Below are 24,976 nucleotides of genomic sequence, written 5' to 3' on the forward strand. Positions count from 1 at the left end.
CCCCCATACTGTGACATCACAGGCAGTGCATCTTCAATTATCAGCCATTCATAAAGACTCTGTGATCGGCTTAATGGGAAGATTGCGTGTCTATGTAATTTTTTTAGTATGGAGGGAGGGGGAAGTCTGATACTAATTTTAAAACGTCCTGTGGCCAGACATAGACCCATGTACAGCTAAATACAGTAGGTTGCATAGGTAATATGTGTGCCCCGGCCCTATATTCTATGCCCTCAAGTGGTGGCATAGGACACCTGATAGATCCACTTTAAGCTACTTGCACAATGACATTAGTTTTTTCCACAACATGAAGGTCATAGAGGTTGTCACACTTCTTCTCGCACATAAACGTTTCGGAGCTCCTCAGACGTTTTGCTCGGGCTTGGTGATCACATCTCTTATTACACATCCAGTGGCTCCTTCTTTAGGAGGTCATGGTGCAGAGCAGCGTATCCAGAAGTTGGTCCATCAGGGAGCATTGTGCTCGGAATATTACTTGGATAAATAGAAGAGAAGGTGCTGGATTAATCCCCAAACACCAGAATTGTAAAACATGTGCACTGCTGGTCACCTGGCAATGATCCTGCTGCCTGAATGATATTCCCAGAGGGATGCTAAAGCTGGTGTTTCTTAGATGAAACTGCATCTACCTGTGGTCATAGCCATGTAGGATGAGTTAGTGCACACCTGAGCAAGCATCTCACATGCAGTGTAAGGATACAAGTAGTTACGCTGCTGTTCAGAAAATGATCAAAATCTCCTGAGATTAGTTGTTTGGTAGATTCAATGCTAATTTATGCTACTAATGACAGCAGCTAATTTCTCAAAGGGAAAGAAAATCCTGTTGTTTTTTTAATGTTTTGATAAAGATTTGCTGCCCACCTGACCAAGAGATAAGATCATGACATTACTAATGAAGGAAATTAAAGGAAAACTCCATCAACCCCTTGAACAATTATCAGTTTAGCAGTCAGGGCGTCAGACCCGCAAAGTCACCAAAATAGACCTAAAATGCACATAGAACAAATGACTACATCTTTTCTCATTTAAATGAAAGAACAACAAAATATAACAAAACATGAACAAATGTGCGATAAGTTTTTAGTTCTATATAATCTCTGGGCTGGGCTGGTTTTCTGATCCTTTTACCAGCTCCAGTAACATGATGTTTCCTCACACACGTCTTGTGTTCTTCTGATTCTGGCAATATATTTTCTAAGATTGCTGGTCTCTGACCAGAATCCTCACCCTGATCTTCAGCAACAGCGCCAACACAGGACCTCTTCCAACATATGGTATGCCTTATACCCCTATTCAGTGACATCACTTTTATCCCTGTCACATTTGCATTTATTATCCCTGTACATGTTTTTATTATTTCTGTACTGTGATTTCAATGCATTTATTATTCCTGTACTGTAACAACACTGCGTTTTTTATCCTTCTGGGATAGAATTACTAGATTAATAGAGTGCTTTAGTGTTATAATTTGACATTACTGTTTATTACCAATCTGCTGTGGCAACTTTTTTTTTACTTTGCTTTGCTTATTATTCCAGTCAGGGGCGTAGCTAAAGGCTTACGGGCCACGGTGAAAAAGTCCATCTTGGGCCCCGCCCAAACTTCTCATGGCGGATGGCCCGCAGCTTTCAGCTGTATCGCTGGGTCTCCTAAGTGACCCAACGATGTAGCACTAGCAGCCAGGGGTGTCGCTAAGGTTTTAAAACGTCTGGGGCGATAGCCCCAATACATATGACCCCCCCAAAAAAATGTGTGTGCGTATATGTATGTGTGTGTGTATATGGCTCAGCAGACAGTATCAGACACGGTAGGATTAGATATAGGGCCCAGCTCGCTGACATTGCGGCTCCAGCGCTGGACCCAGGAAAGGTAAGTATAGGAATTGCTATTCTTTTTTATGTGTCACAAATTTTTTTGTGTTTTGGACTATTTCGGATTCCAGGACTACTTCGATGACGGCATTTTTTTATTCTCAATAAGATGGTTAATGAGGGTTGTGTCCTTGTTTTTTTTTAAACTTTATTACTACTGTTTTAGTAATGGCCGCTGGTTGATTGACAGCGTCCATTACTAAGGCGGGGCCTAGTGTTAGCCAGTCCAGAGGTTAACACTAACCCCCATTACTACCCTGGTACTCACTGCCACCAGGGTTACCGGGAGGAGCCGTGTGTGATCCAGTACCAGAACATCTGTAGTGATGGCCCGGTACTGGGGCAGCCGCAGGCTGGTTTTATTAGGCTGGGAAAGCCCAAAAACAGTGGCCCTTCCCACCATGGTAATGCTAGCCTTCTGCTGCTGTGTTGTATCTGGCTGGTTATGAAAAATGAGGGTCCCCCCCATTTTTCAAAACCAGCCAGATACAACTAACATTACCAGGGGGGGAAGCCCCACTGTTTTTGGATTTTCCCAGCCTAATGATACCAGCCTGCGGCTGCCCAGTGCTCGGCGCTCACTTCAGATGGTCGGGTGCTGGATCACACCCAGCTCTTCCCGACACCCCTGGTGGCGGTGGGTACCGGGGTAATAATGGGGGTTAGTGTTAGACTCTGCACCGTAATGGGGGTTAGTGTTAGACTCTGCACCGGCTAACACTAAGCCCCGCCTTAGTAATGTCAATCAGACAGCGGCCATTACTAGGCTGGTTGTAATAAAGTTTAAAAAACAATACAAACACATAGAAAAAATATTGTATTGAAATAGAAACACCCACCCAATCCTCGTTAACCATTTTATTGAAAATAAAAAAAGCCGTAATCGAAGTAGTCCTCGAATCCAACGTAGTCCAACAACCGAACCTGCAAAAAAACACTAACACACAAAAAACCCATTAGTAACACAGGTGGTAGGCTTAGATAAAGGGCCAATGTTTGATAGTGTCTGTTGGACCCCATATCTAAGCCTACCACGAGGTAGGCTTAGATACAGGGCCCAGCAGACACTAATTTTATACAGTATAAGATTACTGTTTGCTTGGGCCTTGTATCTAAGCCTACCATGTGGTAGACTTGGATACAGGGCCCATTAGAGAGTATCACACATGGGCCATGTATCTAAGCCCACAGATACAGGCCCTAGCAGACAGGATCACATCATGCCGCTTGCGGTAAAAAAAAAGCGGCATGCTCTTTCTTGCCTTGGTTCCGCCTCTGACCTCCCATTGAAATCAATGGGAGGCAGAGAAAGTGTTTTCCGCGGCGTTCTTTGCCCGCGGTGGTCAATGGCCGCAGGCAAAAAGCGTCACGAAAATCTTGGCAAAAATTTGCAGGCAGATTTTTCTGCCTGCAAAAAACTCAGTGTGAACAGGGCTAAAGCCTATCAGTGGCTTAGGGATGTCATTGCGGTTTTGTGCCACAATTTTCAAAATCGTGGCAATACCGCAACATTTTTATCGTGATTGTGAAAATTGCGCCACAAACAGCAAAAAAAATCGGGAAACAAATGTAAAGTCATGTAAACATGAGTGATTGGGGGAGCACTTACTGAAGGAGCCCTGTAATGATGTTCACAGCCCTCAGTAGTCTCTAAGGAGCAGGAGAATTGCTGATGATCGGACTGCAAACTGCAGGTACTGTACCCGGTAAGGTCTCAGGAGACGTCATGACTGCCGGGCGGGATCTTCTCTCCTGGGTGGAAGCAGCTGACTTCTTTCAAGTTCCATGCTGCATGTGCAGCAGCAGCTTTATATAATTGTTTTATAGAGGTGGTGTGGCCCTCGGGCCCCCTTGGCTTTGGGGCCCGGTCGCATGTGCGACTGCTACGACCCCTATAGCTACACTTCTGATTCCAGTGAAGTACAATCATTGTGTGCATTATCTCTAAACTGACATCACTAGGTTTATTATCCCTCTTCTATGGAATTATAGTGAGCATTAGTCCTGTGGTTCGATATCACTGTTTTATTACCCATGTCCTGTGACATTACTGTTTATCACCACTCTGTTGTTATATAACTCTTTTTATTACCAATATACAGTGACATCACTGTGTGCGCCATTCCTGTATGCATTATCTCTTTTGATGTGACATCACTGTCCTGTTTAAAAACTTATTTTGCCTGTACTATGACATCTGTGTTTATTATCCCTCCGATGTGACATCACTGTGTGCATCTATTCTTTTTTTTTTTGCGGTTGGACTGCACTATGTGTAGCATTCTGGTTGTCAGACAGTGTTGTGTGCATTTTTCCCATGTTGGCATAGCATCAGTGGCATCATATCTTTTCTGTAATATCATGTATTAAACCTGGGCATTCACATCACTGTGTGCATTATTCCCATGGCCTGACATCAAGTTATGCATTAGCCACCTACTTTGAAATCCTTCTGTCAATTATTCTTGTGCCGGGAATTCACTGTTTATTATCAATTTGCTGTGACATCACTGTGTTAATTACCCTCATCCTGTGACATCACTGTGTTTATTATCCCTCTAATGCGGAATTAGGCTAGGTTCACACCATGTATTTGCCATACAGTTGAGGCATACTCTATACTGCAAAAAAAACATATACTGGGGAAAAAGGATGCAACAAGATGACTATCCAATTGAATCCTGTGGTCCATTGTAAAAAAAAAATACTATATGTCTGGAAGCTGTTTTTTGATTGGTCATAAAAGTGCAGGCTGCTCCGTTTCTCTGACCTGTCAAAACACTGTATCCAGACGTATTGGATATGAGTACAGTTATGGAGTTGTTAAAGAGGCTCTGTCACCACATTATAAGTGCCGTATCTCCTACATAAGGAGATGGGCGCTATAATGTAGGTGACCGCAGTGCTTTTTATTTAAAAAAAAAACGATCTGTTTTCACCACTTTATTAGCGTTTTTAGATTTATGCTAATGAGCTGCTGGGCTGGTTTTCTGATCCTTTTACCAGCTCCAGTAACATGATGTTTCTTCACACACGTCTTGTGTTCTTCTGATTCTGGCAATATATTTTCTGAGATTGCTGGTCTCTGACCAGAATCCTCACCCTGATCTTCAGCTGAAGGGTCCTTGTGACTTGTACTTGCAGTCTCATTGCTTTGAGTGTCCACATACTGTTAAAACGGCCATGGAAGTTTAGCTCTACCGCATTTCATTTGTATTACCTGGCTGCCCAGCTTCGGTATATTCGCCCATGGGTTTCTCTCTCCTTAGATATGGGGATAGAGACGTTATTGCAATCTCACTTCGGTGGGGGGATACAAGCATATATTGAGGGTGTTAATTGTCTGAGATCTCAGGGGGACATTACCCCATTGCACTCCCTTGCTAGACAGGTGTGGAGGCAGGTGAAAAGCTTATATGCTGATTCCTCGGGTCCTCTGTCTACATGGCTGCTGTGGGACAATCCAGTACTGCAGGGGTTGCAGATGGTTCAAGGCAGGGGGTTTTGGAGTGGGAGAGGTATTACCTGTTTGGGACACTTAATTGAGGATGAAGCTTGGATGTCATTTGCCCAACTACAACCAAATATTGGTTACTAAACTCTGCTTTTTTAAAGGGGTTGTCCAGGAAAAAAAAAATGTCTAAAAAATGTCCCCCAGCCTTGATTTGCCTTCCCTAATACCCCCTATTAAACTTCTAACCAGTTTCTGTTTGATTTCCATCATCACTGCTGCTTTTTCTGTTTGTTTACATCCCTTGCTGTTTGTTTACATCCCTTACTGGCTGTTTCCTGTCTTGTAACCCACCATACCCATGATCCCCGGCTGCATCTGAGGAGACAGTTGCATTCCCCCCCCCCCTTCCTCCAAAGCACCTCAGCTATTTGCATACTGCCACGCCCCTCTATGGTCACATGGTCCTTCCCTGCTCTAATTCCAGATTACAGGCAGACGCTCCCTCCCTGCACACTGTCTGAGGCCGGATTACACCAGCGTGTGCCTTTTGCTTGCACAAAAAATGCGTCGTTTTGTGCGTGCAAAAGGTACATAACAGCTCCGTGTGTCAGCCCCGTATGATGCGTGGCTGTGTGATTTATCGCGCAGCCGCCATCATTATGACACTCCGTTTGTATGTTTGTAGCACAAGGTGCTTTTCTGTTTTCATTCATACTTTTTACTGCTGTTGCGCGAATCACGCGCGTCACACGAAAGTGCTTAGATGTGCTGCGCGTGATTTTCATGCACCCATTGACTTCAATGGGTGCGTGATGCGCGAACAACACACAAATATCGGACATGTCGTGAGTTTTACGCTGCGGACACACGCTGCATGAAACTCACAGTCTGCACGGCCCCATAGACTAATATAGGTCTGTGCGAGGCGCGTGAAAATCACGCGCGTTGCACGGACGTATTACACGTTCGTCTGAATAAGCCCTTACACAGTAATAATCATCATTATCCTTTGTGTCTCCATCTATCCCTGATCTAAGTGCAGGCACCCGTCTCCCTCCCCCGCCCCTTCCACAGCCTGATAAATGTCAGGGTATGTTCACAGGCAAAGACGTCTCAAAATACGGAGCCGTTTTCAAGAGAAAACAGCTCCTGATTTTCAGAAGTTTTTTCAGAAGATTTTCGCTGCGTTTTTTACGCCCGTTTTTGGAGCTTTTTTCACTACAGTCTATTGGAAACAGCTCCAAAAATGTCTCAAGAGGTTTCCTGCACTTCTTTTTCGCGGTAGTTTTTTTATGCGTAAAAAGACATCAAAAAACGCTCCTGCTTCGGATTTTTCGGTTGTTTTTCGGGAGTTTACGGCCTGAAAAACGGACGAAAATAGGCCGTGTGAACATGCCCTAAGTCTGCCCACTCCACCTAAGTCAGACATCTTGGTACACACAATCCAGTCAGCACATTTACCTCACCTGCTGCTGGATCTGTTCCAATAGATCCTGTATTAGGCCCTGTTCACACTGAGTTTTTTTGCTGGCAGAAAATTCTGCATCAAGATTCTGTCTTGAATTTGGAAGCAGATTTTGACCTACCTGCACGCCGTTTGCCACGTTTTTTACCCGCGGCCCGTGGCAAACGGCGTGGAGGCAGATCAAAATCTGCCTGAAAATTCAAGCGAAATTTTGAGGCAGAATTTTCTGCCTGCAAATAACTCTGTGTGAACAGGGCCTTACAGTGAAGCAAACACCAAACACTACTCCAAACAATGGTAAAACGTTTCTTTTTTTTACATAATTTACTATAAATGTATGTAAGGCCCCATACACACTAACGTGCTTTTGTGGGCGCAATTCCCCCGAAAATCCACGAGAGAATTGCGGCCCCATTCACTTCTATGGGCCCATGCAAAAGACCGTGGTTTCCAAGGTCCGTGCATGGCCCAGGACCCTGGACCGCGGAAAGAACAGACTTTTCCTAGTACGGCCATGTTCTGCGGTCCAGGCTCATAGAAAATAATGTGCACGGCCCGCGATTTGCGGGTGGCTCGCGGGTGACACTCCGGGGCAGGCCGACCCGAAGATCACGGCCGTGCACATGGCTACGGTCGTGTGCATGAGGCCTTAGTGTGTCTCACTATTTATAGATATTTTTATATATAATGTGTGTGTGTGTGTGTGTGTGTGTGTGTGTGTGTATATATATATATATATATATATATATATACGCACATACATATATATGAACACATACAAATTATATATATATATATATATATATATATATACACACACACACACACACACGCATATACATACACACACAAAATTATAGATATATATAGATATACACACACACACAAAGTGCGGGAACTACTAGTGTGAAGAAGGAAGGATGAGAAGGTGTGGACGACGAGATTGTCAGAGGAGGGGGCGTGTTCTGTGATTGATGATGCTCCATGTCTTTGCTAAGACAGCACTTTCGACTGTGTAAAGACACGGCGCGTCATCAACTACCTTTAGGCTCTATTCACACGAGAGGGTCCGAGTGTCGGCCTATAAAAAACGGCGGTTTTGGTCCGTTTTCTCAGCCGTTTTGCATCTGTTCCGTTCCGGGCCATGCTTCCATTTTTAACCCGTTTTGCACCCGTTTTTTTCCTTGTCCGTTTTAAAAAGTGATGAATTTCATTTGTCAATTTTTTGCAACACACTGCCCTCTGAAGATAATGCCACACACTACCTTCTATAGATACTGCCACAGCCCCCCTGTAGGTAATGCCACACAGCCCCCTGTAGGTAATGCCACACAGCCCCCTGTAGGTAATGCCACACAGCACCCTGTAGGTAATGCCACACAGCCCCCCTGTAGGTAATGCCACACAGCCCCCCTGTAGGTAATGCCACACAGCCCCCCTGTACGTAATGCCACACAGCCCCCCTGTAGGTAATGCCACACAGCCCCCCTGTAGGTAATGCCACACAGCCCCCTGTAGGTAATGCCACACAGCCCCCTGTAGGTAATGCCACACATCCCCCTTGTAGGCAGTGCCACACAGCCCCCTGTAAGTAATGCCACACAGCCCCCCTGTAGGTAATGCCACATAGCCCCCCTGTAGGTAATGCCACATAGCCCCCGCTGTAGGTAATGCCACACAGTCCCCCTGTAGGTAATGCCACACAGCCCCCCTGTAGGTAGTGCCACACAGCCCCCCTGTAGGTAGTGCCACACAGCCCCCCTGTAGGTAGTGCCACACAGCCCCCTGTAGGCAATGCCACACAGCCCCCCTTGTAGGTAGTGCCACCCCCCATACTTTCCTGTAGGGGACGGCTCTGGAGAAATCCCTCACTTCACTGTCCATATATGGACACAGTGAAGTCAGTGACTTCTCCTGGAGCGGAATCCCCGGCCACATCGGCGGGGATTCCGCTTCAGAAGTCCCTGACGTCACTGTGTCCATATATGGACAGTGAAGGCAGGGACTTCTCCTGGAGCGGAATCCCCGGCCACATCGGCGGGGATTCCGCTTCAGAAGTCCCTGACGTCACTGTCCATATATGGACACAGTGAAGTCAGTGACTTTTCCTGGAGCGGAATCCCAGGCCAATTCGCCGGTGATTCCGCTTCAGAAGTCACTGTGTCCATATATGGACACAGTGAAGTCTGTGACTTCTCCTGCAGCGGAATCCCCAATCCCGGGCTTGGGGATTCCGCTCCTACAGTGAGCAAATAAACACCCTCCTCCACCTCCTCCTCACATGTGCTTCGGACTGTGAGGAGGAGAAGGAGAGAGTGAGCAACGGCAGACACGGCCGTCACAGTACACACCGTCTCCACAACATATTAAAACTTGCGCATGCGCAATGAAACACACGGCTGCTGAAGACGCAGCCATATCATTTAACAGAGCATGCGTGGTAGTGTCAACCACGCATGCTCTAAGCAGATGGGGAAAACAGGTAGTACAGTTACGTCATTTATGACGTAACTGTACAATGTGAAAACCGGAAACCGCAAACCGGAAGTTAGGCGCGAATGGACGGGTATGCACAGGAAGTGCAAATTTTACATGGACAAGCGGTCACGTGACGGAAGAGGGGATACGACGATACATCCAGCTAATCAAACGTAAGTACATTACAAAGTTAAATGTTTTCCATTGTTTAGTTTAATTAAAAGTAATTTTTTACTTCCGGAAAACCCCTTTAAAGAGGCTCTGTCACCAGATTTTGCAACCCCTATCTGCTATTGCAGCAGATCGGCGCTGCAATGTAGATTACAGTAACGTTTTTATTTTTAAAAAACGAGCATTTTTGGCCAAGTTATGACCATTTTTGTATTTATGCAAATGAGGCTTGCAAAAGTCCAAGTGGGTGTGTTTAAAGTAAAAGTCCAAGTGGGCGTGTATTATGTGCGTACATCGGGGCGTTTTTACTACTTTTACTAGCTGGGCGTTCTGACGAGAAGTATCATCCACTTCTCTTCAGAACGCCCAGCTTCTGGCAGTGCAGAGACAGCCGTGTTCTCGAGAGATCACGCTGTGTCGTCACTCACAGGTCCTGCATCGTGTCGGCCACATCGGCACCAGAGGCTACAGTTGATTCTGCAGCAGCATCAGCGTTTGCAGGTAAGTAGCTACATCGACTTACCTGCAAACGCCGATGCTGCTGCAGAATCAACTGTAGCCTCTGGTGCCGATGTGGCCGACACGATGCAGGACCTGTGAGTGACGTCACAGATCTGCACTGCCAGAAGCTGGGTGTTCTGAAGAGAAGTGGATGATACTTCTCGTCAGAACGCCCAGCTAGTAAAAGTAGTAAACACGCCCCGATGTACGCACATAATACACGCCCACTTGGACTTTTACTTTAAACACACCCACTTGGACTTTTGCGAGCCTCATTTGCATAAATACAAAAATGGTCATAACTTGGCCAAAAATGCTCGTTTTTAAAAAATAAAAACGTTACTGTAATCTACACGCGTCCTTAGTCATGGCTGATGCATCAGCCATGACTAAGGACGCGTGTAGCGTCTGAAACGCGTAGGCTCCATATACTACTGATATTTTTCCTCACACTATCAGGATTGCACACTTCCAAGCATAATCCTGGTTTTTTCCTTTTTTAACTAACGAATTTTTTTTCATTAAACTTGGAACTTCGTTCCATTTTATTCCACAAATCCACGCTGGATCCAAATTTCCTTTTCTCCACCGATACTCTTACATAGAGCAGGTAGACTACCCTCCACTCATTGTCATAGCTGTGCGGCTGACCAGGCTGGTTTTTGTCACCTCGCGTGGGAATGTCCTCAGGTATACAGATTTTGGACTGAGGTGGTACATTTCATTAACTCCCTCTTAGAAGCCCCCATAATGCTAGACCCTAAGATTTGTTTTCTGGGGATCCTTGAAGCCGAGGGCGCAAGAGATGTTAATAAAGGAAATCCTTATTTATGGCACGTAAAGCCATTGCCCTGAGGTGGATGGCCCCTATAGCCCCCGAGATTTCCCAATGAGTGGCACTGATCAATAATATGCTACCGTTGGAGAAAGTTATTTATCACAAGAGAGAGTGCCCAAATAAGTTTCACTAAATTTGGGGGGTGTGGTGTGCTTCTTCTAACACATTATCTCCGGACCTTTAATGGGAGGGGAAGATTGGTTTAACTTGATCATATTTGTGACTAAGCCTGTATCCCAGTTTTTTGTTTGTGTAATGTCCGTGGATGCGGGCTTTCAGCTCCAACCTCCCCATCACAGCCGCAGCCACGAGTCGGCAAGTGCTGGCCCCAGCCTCCTCCTCAGGAGATGCCAGTGCTCGCATCCACTCACCTCAGCCGGATCCCGTAGGGTGCGCGCACACGCTCGTGCCCGCTCTTAAAGGGGCAGCTCGCGCACCGGACCTCGTTGATGAAGTTTGACCCGTGAATACCCTGGACTATAAGAGGGGTCCAGCCCCCTAGTTCTATGCCTGAGTGTTGTTGTGTTCCCTAGTTTGTCTATGTGATGGCCTCCTAGTGTGTTACCTCTTCCAGTCCCTGCTCCAGTCCCTGTTTCAGTCCCTGTTCCTGTTCCAGTTCCTGTTCCTAGCATTTCATACATTCCCGGTCTAGCAGTGAGCTGTGCCGAAGTCGTGCTGCATCCACGTCTGATCTGCTTCACCTCACCTGACGTCTACCTGCTGCCTAGTCCCAGCCGAGCCTGCCCTGCTGCTGTCTGAGCTGCCACAGGTACCTATAAAACTATAGACTCTCACCTGCTCCCTGTTGGCCAGCTGCCTTACCGCCAAGGCGGTACGGCCCAGTGGGTCCACAGACCCTTCGTGACCATTTGCCACCTGATGTGCCCTTCTGGATGCTTCCCCGGTTTATTACTGGACTGATACGCTGATGGATGCCATTGTACTTACACTTCTTATTTATATTTCTTGATATTCGTTATGTACATATCATTTGCATTACTGTGATAGGACGTGTTTGCCCTGATCTATGCTACTGGTTATATTCTTTGCTATGAAACTCTTTGAAATAAAACATATTTTTTTTTAAAACGGCCATGGAACATCTTGTTCTTATGTGTTTCTCGGATGTCTCTGATTTCTCATCAATCTTTTCCTTCATAGGACCGAGATCCTAAAAACTTTTGCCACTGCTTTTCATATGTACCAATTTGCGAAATCTGTACACTTACGGTACTTTCTCTGGAGATTAGGTAGACACTTTGCAGATTTATTGCAATAGAAAACTTGCCAATCCTGATTCATCTTCAATTTGGCTCTTAAATTCCCAAAAGTTGGGGGCGTGGCTTAGCTATGGAGCCGTGAGCACGCGTTCTGGGGGAGCTCCGCACCAGCAGCTGAATATCAGCCATTTATCCCGGGTAAACCCGGCAGGCGATGCCAGGAAAACGTAGGGGAACCTGCCCTGGAACCTCCCGATCCTTACCTCGCTCCTCTGGCCGCTGTAAAAGTATGGATCGCTTCCTCTCCTCCTCACAAACGGCCGCGGACCCACGAGCAACAATGGCGGACGCACTGCCGTCACATCCGGCCACAGAAACTTCTGCTCCCTCTTCTCCTGCTCCCTTGTGGAAGTCAACACATGCGGTCGCGACTGCCGACACCGTGCCTCCCTGCTGAAGCACCCAGGATGCGGTAAGCTCTATCTCTCCCCTCAACATGTCCTCAGTGGGGGTTTTGCCCGCCATTATACCACACACATATACCCCTGAAGTACAGGCTGGGCCACCGGGCTTACATGCTGACCTACAATTACTGAGGGAGATGATACAAGCCCTCCCCACCCGGCAGGATCTTGACACTTTGGTGACCAGGGTTGAGCAGGCACACCAGCAGGATATAGCTGACCTGCGTCGGGAAGTGATCAGAATAGAGTCTAGGGCTCTTACATCTGAAAATACGGTGTCTGCTATCGACTCCAGAGTATCTGCATTGGAAAGAGTTGCCACGGACACTAGAACACACTTACAATCCTTGGCGCTTCAGTTGGATGATCAGGAGAACAGAGGACGCAGAAACAATGTGTGTCTGAAGGGCCTTCCAGACCTCGGCTCTCGAGACGAGCTGGCGACTAGAGTTTCTATCATATTCAACAAGCTCACTAATCGACTTCCAGAAGCGACCTTCCTCCTAGACCGTATTCACAGAGTTTCGCGCCCAGGCCCGCTCGATCTGTCTTCTCCTCGTGACGTTCTATGTCGCCTACACTACTATACCGACAAAGATGCAATTATTCGGGGTGCTTGGTCACATGGTCCGGTATCAGTGGAAGGATGTGCGGTTACTATATACCCTGATGTTTCCCCACGGACACTCTATATGAGACGGCTTCTACAGCCTCTGCTTGAAAAGATCAAGTCTGCAGGCGCCACTTATAGATGGGGTCACCCGTTCCATGTTGTCATTAAGAACAACTCTGGCTTCTACCTCCTGCGCCACTCCTCGGATCTTGAGGGCCTATTTCGTTTTCTTCAGATCAAGCCTTTCCCAGTTCCGGACTGGTTAGCACTGGACAGAATTGAACAACCTCAACGTCGTCGTCCCAACAGACCCAGCCAGCCTATCCGAAGCAGATCCATCCCGGCAGCACCACATCTCCCGCTAGTTGACCTCCCCCGCCGGGTTCCGCCTGAGGCCTAAAGAGGACATACACGCTAATATCCTTTTTCTAATCACTGTTTTACTAGGCCGCCTGCAGCTTTGTTGTCCAAGGGACTCACTGTCGCCAAATGTTATATTGTCCATTTAATGCCTATATATGCATCTAACAAGGTTCTCTTGCAACCAAATGTTTTTACTCAGCTTCTTCATAAGATACCCATGTTTCTTGTATAAATATAATGGCTGCTACAATTATCTACCTAGCCCTCTGAAAATGCGGGCTGTTTGTACCGTATTAGTTTAAGTGTCAATTATAGACCGACATAAAATTGGTTAGTGTCCAAGGATGATTATAGGGCGTGTTACCACCTGCAGCTCATGAGGCACTTAGCCTACTGTTACCTCCCTCATTCCCTCCCTCTTAATGGTTTGATATACTAGACAGCTGATTGCGACATGATATAGGGGGAGTCTCATATGTCTCTTCTAGCCTGTATCTCTGGTATTTTTAATATGCGGCATCTACCAGGTACCAGTTACATGCAAATTTTTCAAATCCTCATAACAGCTGCGAGGACGGATTTATGTATGATATGCGGCTGTAACAGCCTTTAATACTTATCCGGTAGGGTGCTGCAACTCTATAGATTGTTCATAGGCGGTCATGGCTATTAGCACAGGATTTCTATTATCCTGCCTTGGGCTATTAGAAAACTAGAGATGCATGTCGGTTCTATCAATGTTTGTGCCTCCATCGCCTCCCCCTAGGTAGGCGATGGAAGAAATGTTTTACTGTTTGATGATTATGTTTGCGGTCCGGGGCTCCCCTCTGTGGTTTTCCAGGTCCCCACAAATCTAACAACCTTCCTTTACAGGTTTTCGTACCTTTTAGGAGTCGGCCTTTGGGCCTCTTTCTTGTGTACTGTCTCAATCTCTTTCTTTCCTATTCTTACCTGTCCTCTTCTCGTTCCTTCCTTCTCTTTCCCCTTCCTCCCCCCTCCATCGCAACCTAGGGCAGATATGACGCAACACACGCAAACAGACCTGATAATAGTCTCACTGAATGTCAAGGGGTTACACAGCCCTGGAAAGTGATCCATACTTTTTAATTTGTTGAAAGGCAAACATATACAGGTGGCGTTCCTTCAAGAGACGCACCTATGCCAGCAAAAACCTTTCAAACTAGCTAACGCATGGTTCCCCAATGCATACCATAGTTTTTCTCCTGACACGAAATCCAGAGGGACAAGTATTTTGATCTCCAGATCCCTCCCTTGGGAATTTAAGGGGTCTCGCAGTGATGACTTGGGACGGATGCTCTTGATTAAAGGAGCTATTGACTCTCAAGTATACACCTTTGCTTCATTTTATCTGCCCAACTCCGGTCAAGGCACAGCCCTTGTTGGCTTTCTGAACGCCCTGGAGGAGTTTGGGGAGGGTACCATTGTTCTGGGAGGGGACTTCAATGTAGCGCTAGATCCCATTCTAGACACTTCCGTTGGGTCTTCATCATTTTTGAGGGCACATCTGCGCCGCATTATGAAATCCTTTCATGAGCACCAATTAGTGGATACATGGAGACTCCTTCATCCAACAGATAGGGACTTTTCTTTTTATTCCGCAGTACACGACAAATACTCCAGAATTGACCTTTTTTTTGTCAAACATCACTCGCTACACTCTATACGCTCTGCTGACATTGACTCGATTTCCTTCTCAGATCACGCTCTAGTCACCTTGACCCTCTCGTTACATTCCCCTCTCTACCGCCAATCTCAGTGGAAATTGAACCCAACGCTTCTTTCGGACTCAGTTGTTATTGCAGACATTCAGCACAATATAGCTGACTATTTCGCAACTAATGTCACTGAGACCACCAATCCTCGCATTATTTGGGAGTCTCATAAATGCGTGATCAGGGGGATATTTATCAAACATGGAGTTCGCCTGAAGAAGGAAAGGGCAGTGGCCACGGTCCGCTTGCTGTCCGAGATCGAGACCCTTGAGATCTCACATAAACGTTCTCGTGACCCGGAATGTAGAATTGCCCTCCTCCGCAAAAGAGAGGAACTTCGTACCTTACTGATGGCCCGAGCCAAGGCTACGCTTTCTAAATGTAAACGTCACTACTATGAATATGGCAACAAAAGTAGTAAATCTCTGGCTAGAGCCTTGCGTATTCAACAAACCCAAAATTACATACCCTCTATAGTATCCCCCTTACAAACACGGCTTTGTTTGCCGTTGGATATAGCCTCTGCATTCCGGGACTTCTACGCCGCTCTGTATAATACGGACTCTACTAATCCGTCCGTGGCATCCCGTGAATTCAGGTCTAATATCTCTACTTACATCGCAGATTCTGGTCTACCCGCACTAACTGAAGATAATATCACTAGCCTGGAAGAACCACTTACTACACAAGAACTTGCATACGCTTTAAAACATTCCCGAATAGGCAGGGCACCTGGCCCAGATGGATTTACAATCCAGTATTATAAAAAGTTTCTGACGGCTCTAGGACCGCATTTCTTAGCTTCCTTCAATTCCTACTCTGCCTCCTCCCCCATCCCTCCAGATGCCCTTAGGGCTCATATTGCGGTGATCCCCAAGCCGGGGAAAGACCCTACACAATGTGCTAGCTACAGACCAATATCCCTCCTAAATACGGATATCAAACTGTTTGCCAAGATTCTGGCGGTTCGTCTTGCGCCACCGATTGGAGGAGTTGTGCATACAGACCAGGCAGGATTTATGACAGGTAGAGAGGCACGTGACAATACAACTAGAGCCATCAATCTTATCCACAAGGCCAAAATCTCCAATGTACCCCTTATGCTTTTATCTACGGACGCGGAAAAAGCGTTTGATAGAGTCAATTGGACCTTTATGGAAGAAACCCTCTCACGTCTTGGCTGGATAATGTCCCTGTACTCATGCCCATCCGCCCGAGTTCGAGTGAATGGACTGCTCTCAGAGGAATTTTCTATACATAATGGCACCAGACAGGGCTGCCCCCTATCACCCTTGATCTTTGTACTGACACTAGAGCCCTTTCTACGCCATATACGGGCGAACCCGGATGTGACGGGACTAGAAACGAATACCTCAGCTAACAAGGTAGCTGCGGACGATCTGCTTTTTTTTCTGACTAATCCAACCGTCTCCCTTCCTAATCTTATGCGGGAATTCCAACGCTTTTCAAGTTTATCCAATTTTAAAATTAATTTTTCCAAGTCAGTAGCCCTGAATGTTTCTCTCCCACCCCATCTTACCGCGGCCCTGAAACACTCTTTCAGTTTTAAATGGACTCCGACAGCTATGAAATATCTTGGGGTTCACTTATCAGCAGATCTGAGAGATCTCTTTCAATTGAACTTTCCTCCACTCCTTGCTGAACTTAAGGCAGCCTGCGCCAGATGGTCCAAAGGCACCTTTACATGGATGGGTCGCTGTAGCATCTTCAAAATGAATGCACTTCCCAGGCTACTATATCTATTTCAGACCCTTCCCATAGCTATCCCAACACAGTTCTTTAAAACGGTCAATTCTCTTCAGATTGCGTTTGTCTGGAATGGTAAAACCCTGCGACTCTCCCGCACACTATTGTGTCATTCCAGGACATCAGGAGGGCTAGCACTCCCTGACGTCCGCACCTACTACATTGCATCTCATCTCGCACGGGTAGATGACTGGTGCAGACATGCGGCCTTTAATTCTTGGGTGATTCTGGAGCAGAGCTTCCATTCTATTCCATTATCGGTTCTCCCTTGGCTACACCGTAGCCAACTCAGACATCTCCACCATCACCCTACTATAGGCCCAACACTAGTGTGCTGCTCTCTCCCTTCAGTAAGGACATCTTGCTTGCCACTCCATTCCTCAATGTATCCGATACTGGGCAACCCATCCTTTCCCACTAGCATAACGGACCCAATTTTCCGTATATGGCAGACCTCGGGATGGTTTCGTGCAGATCGGTTCTTGACGGACGACGAATGGCTCTCTCTTGCGGATCTGGCCCAGGTTCCTGATCTTCCTCCGTTGGGACATTGGCGGTCTCTGCAACTACGACACTTTTTAGCCTCTATCTCAGCTCCCACGTCCTACCAAGTGGTCAAGACCCCACTAGAGATCCTTTGTACAGCCTCTGAATTGGCCAGACATACATTGTCCGCAATCTAAAAACCCTTATGGATCCCCCCAATATGCCCACCCCTGCATACATTTCAAAATGGGAAGAGGACCTGGAGATATCCTTCTCTCCCACACAAGGCCAGCGTATACTCCTTATGGCCCAAAAAACCTCCATCTGCTCAAGATACCAAGAAGCAAGCTTCAAACTACTCTCTCGCTGGTATAGGACACCAGCTCGCCTACATAGCATCTTCCCCACAGCGTCCCCTATGTGCTGGAGATGTGGGCAAGACATTGGTACCCTCCTTCACACCTTCTGGTCATGTCCCCTGTTTACCCCATTCTGGGAAGGCATAAAACAGGTGATAACTGAAGTTACAGATACAAGTATAACTTTGGATGCGTCTCTCTTCCTTCTTCATCACTGCGACATTCCAGCGAACAAATATAAGCGTTCTCTGCTCCACTTTCTAGTGATGGCAGCACGTCATTGCATCCCATTACGTTGGAAGGATCCATCTCCCCCCACGCTATCCCTCTGGGTCTCACAGGTTAACGACATCATGCATATGGAGGACTTGACATCCGTTATTCACGACTCAAGCTCCAGGTTTTGTCAAACTTGGTCTCAATGGATAGTTTTTCAAGATTCGGACTCCTATAAAGACATCATACGAGAGCCACACTCCTTTGGTCAGTCTGAATAGCACCTCTGCTTCTGGGATGCTATGGAGGATCCCCGCTTTCTCCTTTTTGCTTCATTTTCTTAATTTATTCTTCAGCTTGGGAACTCGTCTCCAGCCTCACATTGGAGATTTGAGATCCCCCTTCATTATCTTCTCTTTTTCACTCAGAACAATGATGTATAACACTGTATTTATGCTTTTTGTACATTTACGGTTGGATTATGTACTTCATATGTGCAATGCTTTGTTTTATGTACCCTTTATGTTATAAAATGGACCTCTTGGGTCAACAAAATAAAGAATTAAAAAAAAAAAATTATTCCCAAAAGTTTTGGCTTTAGCAGTTGGCTGTTTGACTTCATTGACATTCTCTGTTGCAGGCTGCAGCCATGTTATCTCCTCTGCATTATCTGTGTTCAGGGTCACTGTGCGGACTTGTATGTGCTGTTTGTGATTCCTCCTGACACAAATCCTGCAGGTCTCCCCATATGCAGGACATTTCTCTTTGTCTCTCTCAATCTTAGACCACAATATTTACAATGCACTGAACTAGCAGGGAGCCCGTGTCGCGGTTCTGTGTTATGTGGACCCACTAGGCCGCTCTGCCGTAGCGAAGTGGCAGCTAGCCAAACAACAGCCATTGAAAGTCCTAGCACAAGAGTACCTGTATGAAAGTCCAGACAGACACAAGCTGTAGCAGACGCTTTGGCACAGATGCGTTTGGTGTGGCAGATGACGCTTAGTATAGCAGATGACACTTAGTGTGGCAGGTGACACTGGATGTGGCACATGACACAAACATGACTCCAACACTAGACTTCAGCTCAGAAACAAACACAGTTACAGGATACGGAAACATTGGGAACAGGATAGAACTAAGGGACCATTTACTTAAAGAGGCTCTGTCACCGCATTATAAGTGGCCAATATTGTACATGATGTGATCGGCGCTGTAATGTAGATAACAGGAGTGTTTTTTATTATTTAGAAAAACGATCATTTTTGACAGAGTTATGACCTATATTAGCTTTATGCTAATGAGTTTCTCAATGGACAAATGGACGTGTTTTACTTTTTGGCCAAGTGGGCGTTGTGGAGGGAAGTGTATGACGCTGACCAATCACTTCTCTCCATTCACTTACATAGCACATAGCGATATAGCTATATCGCTATGTGCAGCCACATATTCAGAATCCTGACATTTCGCTAACACAATCCCGACACTACAGCACAGCAAGCGTAATCTCGTGAGATTATGCTGTAAACTGTCATTTCAAATGAGATTACGCTTGCTGGGCTGTATGGTCAGGATTCTGAATACACATCACGTCCCGGCTGGAGGTAATGTATATTCATTGTCAGGACACTGCAGTAACGTTATATAGTGTGTTTATGTGGCTGCACATAGCGATATAGATATATCACTAATGCTGTGTAAATGAATGGGGAGAAGAGTATGACCCTGATTGGTCACTGATTGGTCAGCGTCATACACTCCTCTGTACAACGCTCACTTGGCCAAAAAGTAAAAACACGCCCAGTTGTTCATTAAGAAACTCATTAGCATAAAGCTAATATAGGTCATAACTCCGTCAAAAATTATCGTTTGTGGGAAGAAAGCCGAACCTTGACACCGGGGAGGAACTGAGCAGGAACCCTTCTCTTCTTATAGGAATATGCTTTCATATGATCCACTGCCTGAAGATTTGGTCTGATGCCAAATGTGAAGAAAAGTCCCGAATGAAGAATTGGCTGTGGGCACGTGAGACATAGTTGGCACAGGAAGAGGAATTCGTCGGTGCTGACTGTATACAACATAGAATGGTGAGGAAGCAGTAGACTCACTGGTATGGTTAAAGAGGCTCTGTCACCACAGTATAAGTGGCCTATATTGTACATGATGTGATCGGCGCTGTAATGTAGATTACAGCAGTGTTTTTTATTTAGAAAAACTATCATTTTTGACGGAGTTATGACCTATATTAGCTAATGAGTTTCTTAATGGACAACTGGGCTTGTTTTACTTTTTGACCAAGTGGGCGTTGTGGAGAGAAGTGTATAACGCTGACTAATCAGCATCATACACTTCTCTCCATTCATTTAATCTGCACATAGCGATATAGCTATATCGTTATGTGCAGCCACATACACAAACACTAACATTACTGCAGTGTCCTGACAATGAATACACATTACCTCCAGCCAGGACGTCATGTGTATTCAGAATCCTGACCACTTCTCTGCACGTCTCTGTGATTTACAGCACAGCACAGCGAGATCTCAATGTGAATGACAGTTTACAGCGTAATCTCGCGAGACTACGCCTCCTGTGCTGTAAATCACAGAGACGCTACAGAAGTGGTCAGGATTCTGAATACACATCACGTCCTGGCTGGAGGTAATGTATATTCATTGTCAGGACACTGCAGTAATGTTAGTGTGTGTGTGTATGTGGCTGCACATAACGATATAGCTATATCGCTATGCGCAGAGTAAATTAATGGAGAGAAGTATATGACGCTGATTGGTCACTGATTGGTCAGCGTCATACACTTCCCTCCACAACGCCCACTTGGTCAAAAAGTAAAACACGCCCAGTTGTCCATTGAGAAAGTCATTAGCATAAAGCTAATCTAGGTCATAACTCCGTCAAAAATTATCGTTTTTCTAAATAAAAAACACTGCTGTAATCTACCTTACAGCGCCGATCACATCGTGTACAATATAGGCCACTTATAATGTGGTGACAGAGCCTCTTTAATGCATGAGAATTTCACCCACAGCAGAAGCTGTACCCAATTGTCATGTTGGACAGAGACATAATGACGGAGATAATTCTCTAGTATTTGGTTGATCCTTTCCACTTGACCGTTAGACTGTGGGTGATAGAATGAAGAAAAGTCCAGCTTCAGATCTAAAAGATTACACAGGGCTCTCCAGAATTTAGACGTGAACTGTACACCTCGGTCAGAAACAATATGAAGAGGTAGTCCATGTGGACGAAAGATGTGTTGGATGAACAGATCGGCCAGGTGAGGGGCTGAGGGAGGGCCCGTTAAAGGAACAAAATGTACCGTCTTGGAAAAATGGTCTACTACTACCCAGATCATAGTACATCTAGCAGAAGGCGGAAGGTCAGTGATAAAGGCCATGACAATGTGTTGCCCGGGATCATCAGGCACCGGTAGAGGTTGCAGCACACCAGAAGGTTTAGAATGAGAAGATTTGTTTAAGGCACAAATAGCACATGAGGAAACAGAGTCCAAGACATCTTTAGGCAGCGAGGGCCACCAATAATAACGAGCAATAAAGTCCTGAGTCTTGCGGGCACCAGAATGCCCGGCCAATTTGGAATTATGCCCCCAGCGGACGATTCTTTTCCTATCAGCAGGACAGACAAAAATCTTTCCAGGAGGAATGTCCTTGATCTCCAGAGGATTTACAGCAATAATCCTAGGAGGATCAATAATGTGTTGAGGTCTTTCTTCTGAGTTGTCAGTTTCGAATGAGCGAGACAGGGCATTGGCTTTAAAGTTTTTGTCCGCAGGGCAGAATAGGAGGAGAAAACTAAATCTGGCGAAGAACAGCGACCAGCTAGATTGATGAGTATTTAGTCACTGTGCAGACTGCAGATAAGTAAGATTTTTGTGATCGGTGTAGATCAGGAGTCTCAAATGCACGGCCCCTCAGGCTGTCATCTGCGGCCCACGAGACACAGAGGCGCTAGTATAGGCTCTGCTCCGGGACTCTGGGAAATCCAGACATTGCTGTCCATATATGGACAGCAATGTCAGGGGCTTCCCCAGAGCCGGAGTCCTGGGCAGAGGGCTAGTATAGGCTACTAGCTAGTAGCACTCTGCCTGGGACTCCGGCTCAGGGGTTGCCCTGACATCACTGTCCATATTTGGACAGTACTGTCAGGAGCATAGCTGGAGTCCCAGGAAGAGCACTACTAGCGCTCTGCCCGGGACTTCAGCTCTGGGGTAGCCCCTTACATCTCTGTCCATATATGGACAGTGATGTCAGGAGCAGAGCTGGAATCCCAGGCAGAGAGCTAGAAGCGGCTTGAAGCAAGCTCCTGACATCACTGTCCATATATGGACACTGATGTCAGTGGCTTCCCCAGTGTTTTGCCGAGCAGAGCCTATAATAGTGCTCTGCTCTGGGACACCGGCTCTGGAGTTGCCCCTGACATCACATTTCAGTCCAGGAGGATTCCCTGACGTCACGGTCTATGGACAGTGACATCAGGGGCTCCTCCAGCAGAGGAATGCCCGGCCAAAGCATCGGCAACGCTCTGGCTGGGGATTCGACACCTAGAGGGAGCCCCAATGGGGCTATCTACTACGGGGGGGGGGGGGGTGTGGCACTATCTACAAGGGGTGTGTGTGGCATTAGCTACAGAGGGCATTGTGGCAGCATCTACAGAGGGCACTGTGGCAGCATCTACAGAGGGCACTGTGACAGCATCTACAGAGGGTACTGTGGCATTATCTACGGGTGGGTGTGTGGCAGTATCTACAGAGGACACTGTGGCATTATCTAGGGGGGTGTGGCATTACCTACAGAAGGGACTATGGCATTATCTACAGAGAGCACTGTGGCATTATATACAGAGGGCACTGTGGCATTATTTACGGGTGGGTGTGTGGCAGTATGTACAGAGGGCACTGTGCAGTATCTACAGAGGGCACTGTGGCATTATCCACAGAGGGCTCTGTGGCACTATCTAAAAAGGGGCTGCCCAATCTTGACATTCGTGTGTCTGCCAATTGAGCCGCTGGACTGCATTTAGCGACACTTAAACTGGAAAACTGGATTGTTAAAATAAGCACGTGGAGAAAACTCGCAAATTTCCATTAAGTTTAAACCTAGCGGTATTATTATAGTAATATAGTATTATTACAGTAATGTAGTATTGTTATAGTAATGTATTATTATAGTAATGTAGTACTATTATAGTAATGTAGTATTGTTAAAGTAACATAGTATTATTATAGTAGTTCAAATAACTTATTGATTAACAATAATTTTGTATTGCATCAAATTTGAAAGTAATGCGGCCCGTCAACTTCACATTTTTTCTATATGTGGCCCACTTACTCGGCCGAGTTGTAGACCCCTGGTGTAGATGATGATGGGGTGAACAGACCCCTCAAGCCGGTGCCCCATTCTTCCAAGTCCAACTTTACAGTGAGCAATTACCGATCCCCAATGGAGTAGTCGCGCTCAGCAGGAGAGAAGAGTTTGGAGAAGAATCCGCAGGATACTGCCTCACCCTTAGAATCTTGTTGAAACAGGAGTGCTCCAGCATCAATGGAAGAGGCATCAACCTCCACAGAAAACTGTTGACTAACATCAGGATGACGAAGAACAGAAGCAGACGTGAAGGCGCTCTTGAAATTGGAGAATGCTGACTCAGGAGTCCAGTCCTTAGTGTTCACTCCCTTTCTGGTAAGAGCGGAGATGGGAACAGTAAGGATTAGAAATTTGGGATGAACTGATGATAGAAATTAGCGAATCCAAGAAATCTCTGGAGACCATGAGGATGTGGCCAATCCAAGATTGGCCTTCACCTTTTCCTGGTCTATTTGAAGACCACGATTGGAGACAATATAGCACAGGAAGGGCAAGGACCTCTTTTCAAATACGCACTTCTCCAGTTTCGCGTATAATTTATTCCCCCTTAGCCGCAACAAGACTTGGCGTACATGCTTCCGATGCGTCGTCAGATCGGGTGAGTAGATCAAGATGTCGTCCAGATATACCACCACACAGACATACAGAAGATCACGGAAGATGTTGTTCACAAACTCTTGGAACACCGCTGGAGCGTTACACAGACCAAAGGGCGTAACTTGATACTCGTAGTGACTGTCTCGGGTGTAAAATGCGGTTTTCCATTTGTCACCCTTGCGTATACGAATCAAGTTATATGCCCCATGTTCATCCAGCTTAGTGAACACCTTAGCTCCACGAATCCTGTCGTGGAGCTCAGAGATAAGCAGCAAGGGGTATTTGTTTTTTATAGTGACTTGGTCCAATCCACGGGTTAATCAAAGCTTGGTCGGAGTGACCCATCCTTTTTCTCCACGAAGAAGAATCCAGCTTAGGCTGGTGAAGTAGACTTCCTGATGAACCCCCTCACCAGGTTCTCCTTGACATACTCCGACATGGCCTGGGTTTCAGGCAAGGAAAGCGGGTAGACCCGACCACGAGAGAGGAAGACTTCAGGAAGCAACTCTATAGGACAGTCATATGGACAATGAGGAGGAAGGACCTCTGCCCCCTTCTTACTAAAGACATCAGCGTAGCTGACAGACATCGGGGTCCCCAATAGAGGACCTCTCCGGAGTTCCAATCAAGGACTGGAGCATGTTGGCGAAGCCATGGCACTCCCAGCAGGATGTGGTTGATAGCTTTGGATAGGACATCGAAAGCAATGAGCTCTGAATAAAGGACTCCTATCTGTAGCCTCAGTGGTTTGGTGATAGATAGTATAGGGTCAGGCAGAGGTTGTCCATCTACAAAGACGGCCGCCAGAGGTTTCTCTATTGGAACTGTGGTTAAGGAGACGATCAACTACTAGATAAAATTTGCAGCCGCTCTGGAATCCAAGTAAGCAGGCACACAGTGTGATCCTTCACTGGTGACAATGGACACAGGAATAGACAGTTTGGGAGAGAATTTAGTGGT

General features: G+C 46.3%; 1 protein-coding gene across 1 annotated transcript in view; it reads right to left on the bottom strand.

Moving 5' to 3' along the window:
- The window catches only part of CENPV (centromere protein V), a 54,152-nt gene that overhangs the window by 1,149 nt on the left and 28,027 nt on the right, over positions 1-24,976 (bottom strand). The window lies entirely within an intron of this gene.

Source organism: Rhinoderma darwinii, chromosome 2, assembly GCF_050947455.1.
Source record: "Rhinoderma darwinii isolate aRhiDar2 chromosome 2, aRhiDar2.hap1, whole genome shotgun sequence".
Taxonomy (NCBI): domain Eukaryota; kingdom Metazoa; phylum Chordata; class Amphibia; order Anura; family Rhinodermatidae; genus Rhinoderma; species Rhinoderma darwinii.